The following is a 6,466-nucleotide window of genomic DNA, read 5'->3' on the forward strand; positions in this document are numbered from 1 at the left end:
ATGATAGGCTCCGGGAACACAACAACAACAGCTCCAGAGCCAACTCAGGGCATCTAGGCATACAGTGCCGGGATTGTGGGTGCGACGTTCGCCTGCCATACTGTACAATTTTAGGTAGGAACAGAAACCAATTAACTCGAGAAATTATCGAAGCAGAACTTATCGCAAGGAACTATAACAACTGTATAAGTACACCATCTTTACACCTGACAGAAAAAGAGAAAACATTTTTAGGCATCTAGGAGATCGGTGCGCGTGATTTGGGAAATTCGGTGGTGCTAGAGGTTGAAGAAGACAAAGTTATATAAAAAGAGTTGTCAGTCAGCGCGGTTTGTTTGAATTTTGCTTTATTTTTCGTGTGTAAGGTGTGAGTGTTGTTTGTTATAGTGCGCTGTGGTGTGCGTAATCATATGGTTTCAATTAGGAACTTACTGGGTGTCATCGAAAACCCCTAAATCAATCAGTTTTTAGGACGACTTATAGCACGTGAGAAGCTCGAGGGCGCGCTCGAGTTTTACCACTCATGCCGCTGGTGCAAAGCTGGCAACGCGAAAAAGAGCGTGATAACAATGCGGAAAGCGAGTCGTCCGCTTCTTGAAAAGGAGTTGGAGTGACTTCAGAATGATGCCGAGCTCTTATTGGCTGCTAGAGAAAACGAAATAGTGGATGGACCTCAAAGCATCTACAATTGATATCTACCCACTATTTTTTTTTTTCGGACGGCCAATAAGAGTTCGGCGTCAGTATGACGTCACAGCAACTCCTGCGCGAGAGGCAGGCTACTTGCTGTCCGTATATCATCCTCGTTTTCGCACCAGATGCACGAATGGTAACTTTAGCGGATCCCCACGATTTCCAAGTGCTTTAAGTCCATCTAAAATTGACTGATTTAGGGGGTTTCGATGACGCTCGGGAAGTTTCTAATTGGAACCACATGCTTATGTCCACTAATTAAAATTTAATTTGTCTATTTTATGTGCTAACTAGTGTTGTTTTTGCTCGTGCTTACTTCACGAGTACCGAACGACTAAACGCCTGCCAAAGATACCATCGCGAGCATGCTGCATGGATTTGAGGCTTGTCGCTGTCTTTTGTCTCTGTCTGTCGTTCTAGTGGGACACGGGCATTAGGGGCTAGCCATGTCCGTATGTCCGTACGATGTCCGGCGTCGGGCGCTCGTGCTCAAGAGCACGGGAGCACGTGCTCCCGTGCTCGTGTAGGGCAAAACAAAAAACCGCATCTCCACGTGGTGAATGATGTTGATTGGGGCGAAGCTCTGGTGGTGCTTGTCTGCGTAGACGGTGGGGGGATCGGTGGCCGAGTGGTCTAGCGCACACCAGCTCGGAGCACGTGGAGCGAAAGCTCGCGCTGCAGAACCCAGGGATCCTGGGTTCGAGCCCCACCCCTGCCCGTTTCGATCTGGATGAGCATCGTACCGGCGTGCGGTCGTGTATCACTACTGCGTGATGCACGTTAAAGACCCCAGGCTAGCGGCTGTACCGCACTGGCTAAATTTCTCATCTACAGCTGGGAGACTCGTCGCCCCTGTGAGGCAGACCAAGTTCTAGGCTGTATAAACACACACACAACCCAATTTTTTTGCGTAGACGGTGAGCCGCAGCATGCCGAGCCTTTCGTTCGTTTTCATCCATGTCAGAAAGAGAATGTGTGGCATGAAACCTGGTTATATACGCATTTGAGCATTTGACCGCAGCGTGACATGGATGAAAACGAACGAAAGGCTCGGCATGCTGCGGCTCACCGTCTACGCAGACAAGCACCACCAGAGCTTCGCCCCAATCAACATCATTCACTACGTTTAGATGCGGTCGTTCTTTTTTTTTTTTTTCGATATTAGGGTTTAAAAACTATTTTCTTTTTGACTAATCTAATTTGTGTACTTAACTTTGAAAAAAAGAAAAAGGAGGTTTAGCGCACAGAGCGAGACTTGTAAAAAAAAAAGGGGGGGGGGGGGGGCACCTTCCATACCTGCTGGTGTACTAGAACATTTCAAAATTCCAGCCATCCGTAAAACACCGGGAAGTGCAATTTCACGGTGCATAAAGCTGTACACTTTTTTTTTTCCGGCGCTAGTAATATATACATTTTTTTATTATTAGTTTATACATCCTTTTAACGCTTTCGGGACTGCTACTGCAGTGTAAAGGTAAACATGCATGTTACAGGTTGCGGGAGTGTAAAGTCATCATCATTGTCATAAACTTTATTCATGCAAAAGTGGGAGGACCTTGCGCTTCCCGGTCGGTGCCTTTAGTCAACTTCTCTTTTTTCCAAACACAGCAGAGCGGTAACTAAAGTCAACACCGACAAAAGAGCTAGCAGTGACTCTTGAACTATAATAACTTGCCTTCATTACAAAGCGTTCGTGTGAATGACGGGGACATTGAAATACAATAAAACGCACACCGAAGTTGTTGTTACTATTTTTTTTTTAGCATTTAGTGACTTTTTGTAAGCTTTCTTCAACGGTGATCGCTCCGAGATGACTAATGCAAGTCCCATAAGCAGCAGACAGAACAAGCTGGTACAACACGGATTTCTCTCATCCAACCAACCGACGCTGTGCGCAATGAACAACACGTCAGCGCAAATATCAATTAAGTCACCCTCCCGCTCATACTCCCGCTTTTACGACGAGGACGTGATCTTCCGCCACCCCGGGAGGGGGCAGAGGGGAGAGGGAGGGGAAGGGGTAGAAGCTGCGGTCGCGAATTTTCCCCGAAGTACTTCCATATTTACCAATGGGCGTGACTCGTTCCCAAAGGTCATGCCCCATCGGAGTCTGTTCGGCCACCGAATTGAAAGAAACGAGAAAGTCGTACGTTCCTTAATTTCCATGAGACCTTCCGTTTCGCGTAAAACAAAACAAAAAAGAACCAAAGTAAAAAGAAAACCGGTGCCCCTCCCAACTAGGGCTCCCAATTTTTCTCATTACTCTGAGTAGCCAGTTCCCCTTATCCAAAAAGCGTGTGCTCGGAGTACGTGGCCTTGAAGTTATGCAATGGCCTTTTTGGCGCTCATGACCCTATTGGGGAGGAGATTCAACCGTCGCGCCCCCAGCGGCTAAGTTGAGAACTAGACCCATGGGAACTACGGCAATTTATTTGTTTCTGCTTCTGACATGGCGATTTGCGGACGTAGCCGAACGCCACGGCACACCAGGGTGTTGGGGTGTTTAGGGATTACTTGGATTGAGGATTGCAGCGTGGGCATAAACGTTCCTCTAACCCGCCATTTTCGATACACACCAATGTTGCCAACCGTGTACAGCGGATTTCGCTAAACCAAGAACACTACACACAGCAACTGCGCGCGAGTCCCCAGCCAAACACTGACACGGCACTCCTGTCCAAACTGTGCCCGCTCTCGATCGAACAAGATGACGTGATTAAAGAATCCAGTAAACCCTGTGTTGAGTAAACACCGAGCTCCGTGGAAGACCTCCTGCACGAAGCGCCCCTTTTCTGGCAAAAAGATGGAACTGTAGGAGGGCGCTTTGTCCAGCTTGTCTTTAGAGTGCCTTCATACACACGCGCGCTTTTGCTTGAGTGGTGACATCTCAGCCATTTTTCCGCCCAATGGTTCTTAAAGGGACCATGAAATGATTTTAAAATCGAATTTCATCCACCGCACGTCGTAAAAGGTGTGAAAAGGAACACAAAAACACAAGACTAGGGAGCCAAAAAAAATTATTTGCTATAGAACTTTTAGAAGAAAACTGGACTCTTTTGCGACATCTTTCCTTCGAAAGCTCTGCCTTTTCACTACGATGCATACGCAGAATCGGTGCACGTCAGCCGAATCCACATCGCCTATTGGGTAAGAGCCTACCTCACCAGCACCGCGATCGTAAACAATAAATAGCCGGCGAATGTTTCCTAAAAGTTTTGTTAAATAATATTCAGATCCACATTTTGTAGCATAATTAGAGATGTGTGGCGAAAATTGCCAAATTTGATAATGCTGAGAGCCAAGCGCCATCTATCGTGTGGTAAACGAAGCAACTACTGCGCGTGCGCAGTAGGGCAGGGCCAAGTTCTGAACGGTTATTTACTTTGGGTTCCTTCCTCTCATAACTCTGACTGACTGAACGTCTATTTTTCTACGTGTTCATCTCGCGCGTGCCGACTTCAAGCAGCAAGAAAGAAATGTACTTAAAACAAACCACGACGAACAAGAACGCTGGATCCACAAACACCCGAGAAGAGCGACAACAGCCGCGAATCCCGCTCCGACGAAACTCTCAGAATATAGGCCTAGCAGGCACTCCGACTCGGCGCAGCGTTGCTTCGTCGCAAGACCGTCTGCCTACGACCGGCTGGCGTACTGAATGGAATATGCCCGCGCCACCCTTGTGGACCCTTCCGTATTATAGTTTGATCGCTGACCTCAATTTTAGGTTAAGAGGTGAGGTCAATCTCTTCCCCTTGTTTTCCGAGGCAGTGTTGACGAACACTCGTCAAAAAGGGACCCTCGTCGATCCTCTCCTTGTTTTGTGTGATATAGAGCTGAAATAAACGCTGTATGGATTACCTTCGTAGCACGGTATGTACACTTTGTTATTGGTATGCCATTTTTATTCTGACAGACCACGTCACTGTCGAGCTGTAACAGTTCGTGGGAGGTATACGTGCAATACCGGTCCAACCTTTCTTTGCCGAGTGTCGCGTCAGTATCGAGTTGCAATTGTAAAAGATCGGTCCCGAAGCGCTTACCAACAGCGCGAATACAGCACTTCATCAAACGCGCGCGTCCGCTCCGAGTGTGAACAGGTATTTACGTGGCTCTTGCTGACAGTTCAAACGTATCTTTTTTAACGTCGGCTCGCTCCTGCATCTCCGAGACCGCGAAAAACGCCGCGGCAAATTGTTCCCATCTGCACTTCCCAACAGGCATACCGGCGTATGGGACTAGTCCCATGCTGTCGCTGTAGCGCAACGTATCTCATTGAATTTCGTTCAGCTGCGATGCGGCGATGAGAGGCGCCGATTCAGAAAATACGTCGGTGACATCGGCGCAGTAAAACCCACCGGCGCACCCCAACTCGCTAACGCTCCCATCTCCTACTGCAGAGAGAACTTCCGGTTCCGGAAACATCGTACGTCACGGCTTGTTTTGCGGTCAAGAAAAAGTCGATATTTCATTGATTTTTTGTGTAGAAGTTAATAAACCGAGACGAAAACGGATGCCTGTTCGGCATTCAGTGAACATTGACGGTTTATTGTAAAAGTTATGTGGAAAAAGTAAAAAAGTCATTTCATGGTCCCTTTAATGCATTTTGAAGTGCGCGCAATCCGGTGTCACACAGCTCGAGCGCGTAGCTTTGGCTAATGCATAGACGCCATTTTACCGCCCAAGCCACGGATTGAGTGCGCGAGAGCGTCACGTGCTGGCACATTCAGGGCAACAATGGATGTCTTCACCCTGAGACAGACAGACATGTAGGCACCCTACTTGTTTTGCACGGGGTTAAATATTTACAGAACCCAACGTCCGTGGACCGACCTGTAGATTTAGGCCCTACCCCTAGACTTCCCGATAAACATCTGTCGATGTCGCAAAATACAAAGATCGGTTGTAACCGAAGAGCACGGGTAAGCAACACTTGGTGCCAAAAATACGAAATCGGCTAAATCCAAAAAACACCCATTGTTTAAAAAAAAGAATTCCAGCTAGGACTGCTTTTGTTGGAACCCTCCCTTTTAGAGTTGAACTCTTGGTTATTCGTAATATTTTTCACCAATAATCATCGTCATTTTTTTCTTTGTTTGCGTTTGTTTGAGAAACAGATTACCGAAATGCATTCTAAAGTAAAAAAAAAAAAAACTAATAAACTGCGAAAAATATCATTTGATTTTGCGATACGTAAACAAGGGAAAGGCTACGGCCAACTCTTTTTCTCCATAATGAAAACCCCCAGACTGGGCACAATTGAAAAAAAGAAAAACAAATCGACAACCAGACAGATCGTCTCAAACTTGCAAAAGCGGGTTTATGGTTCAGGCGGGCGCGAGGGAGTCTGTTGAGATTTGACGTTACGGCCGAAACGTTGCGCAGATTTATTTGTTGACAGTATTTTCTATGCCACCAAAAACAGACCTCTTCGCTGGCCCACCCCTCTCTCAAAACACGGCTACTCGGCTTTTTTGTTTCACATCGTCATATTTATGCAGTTGTCCATTACCCTTCCCCCCGAAGGTTACCAAACCTCCTGGCAAAAAAATAGCTAGGAACATCCTGAACGATCATATAAATGGAACGATGTGAAATAAAATGAGTAGCTGTGTTTTAAAACAGTGCGCGTGGTTGTCTTTTTTTTCTCTCCAGTCTAGGGTTTATTATTATAGAGTTAATTCACCAACTTGCGTACGTTTGCTTGATTTCTTTAACTTTTTTTTTAATTTTTTCACTATTTATCCTCCTTTCTCTATTTTCTCCTAATGGG

This window comes from Ixodes scapularis, unplaced genomic scaffold (genome assembly GCF_016920785.2).
Source record: "Ixodes scapularis isolate PalLabHiFi unplaced genomic scaffold, ASM1692078v2 PGA_scaffold13__105_contigs__length_92229423, whole genome shotgun sequence".
Classification (NCBI taxonomy): Eukaryota; Metazoa; Arthropoda; class Arachnida; order Ixodida; family Ixodidae; genus Ixodes; species Ixodes scapularis.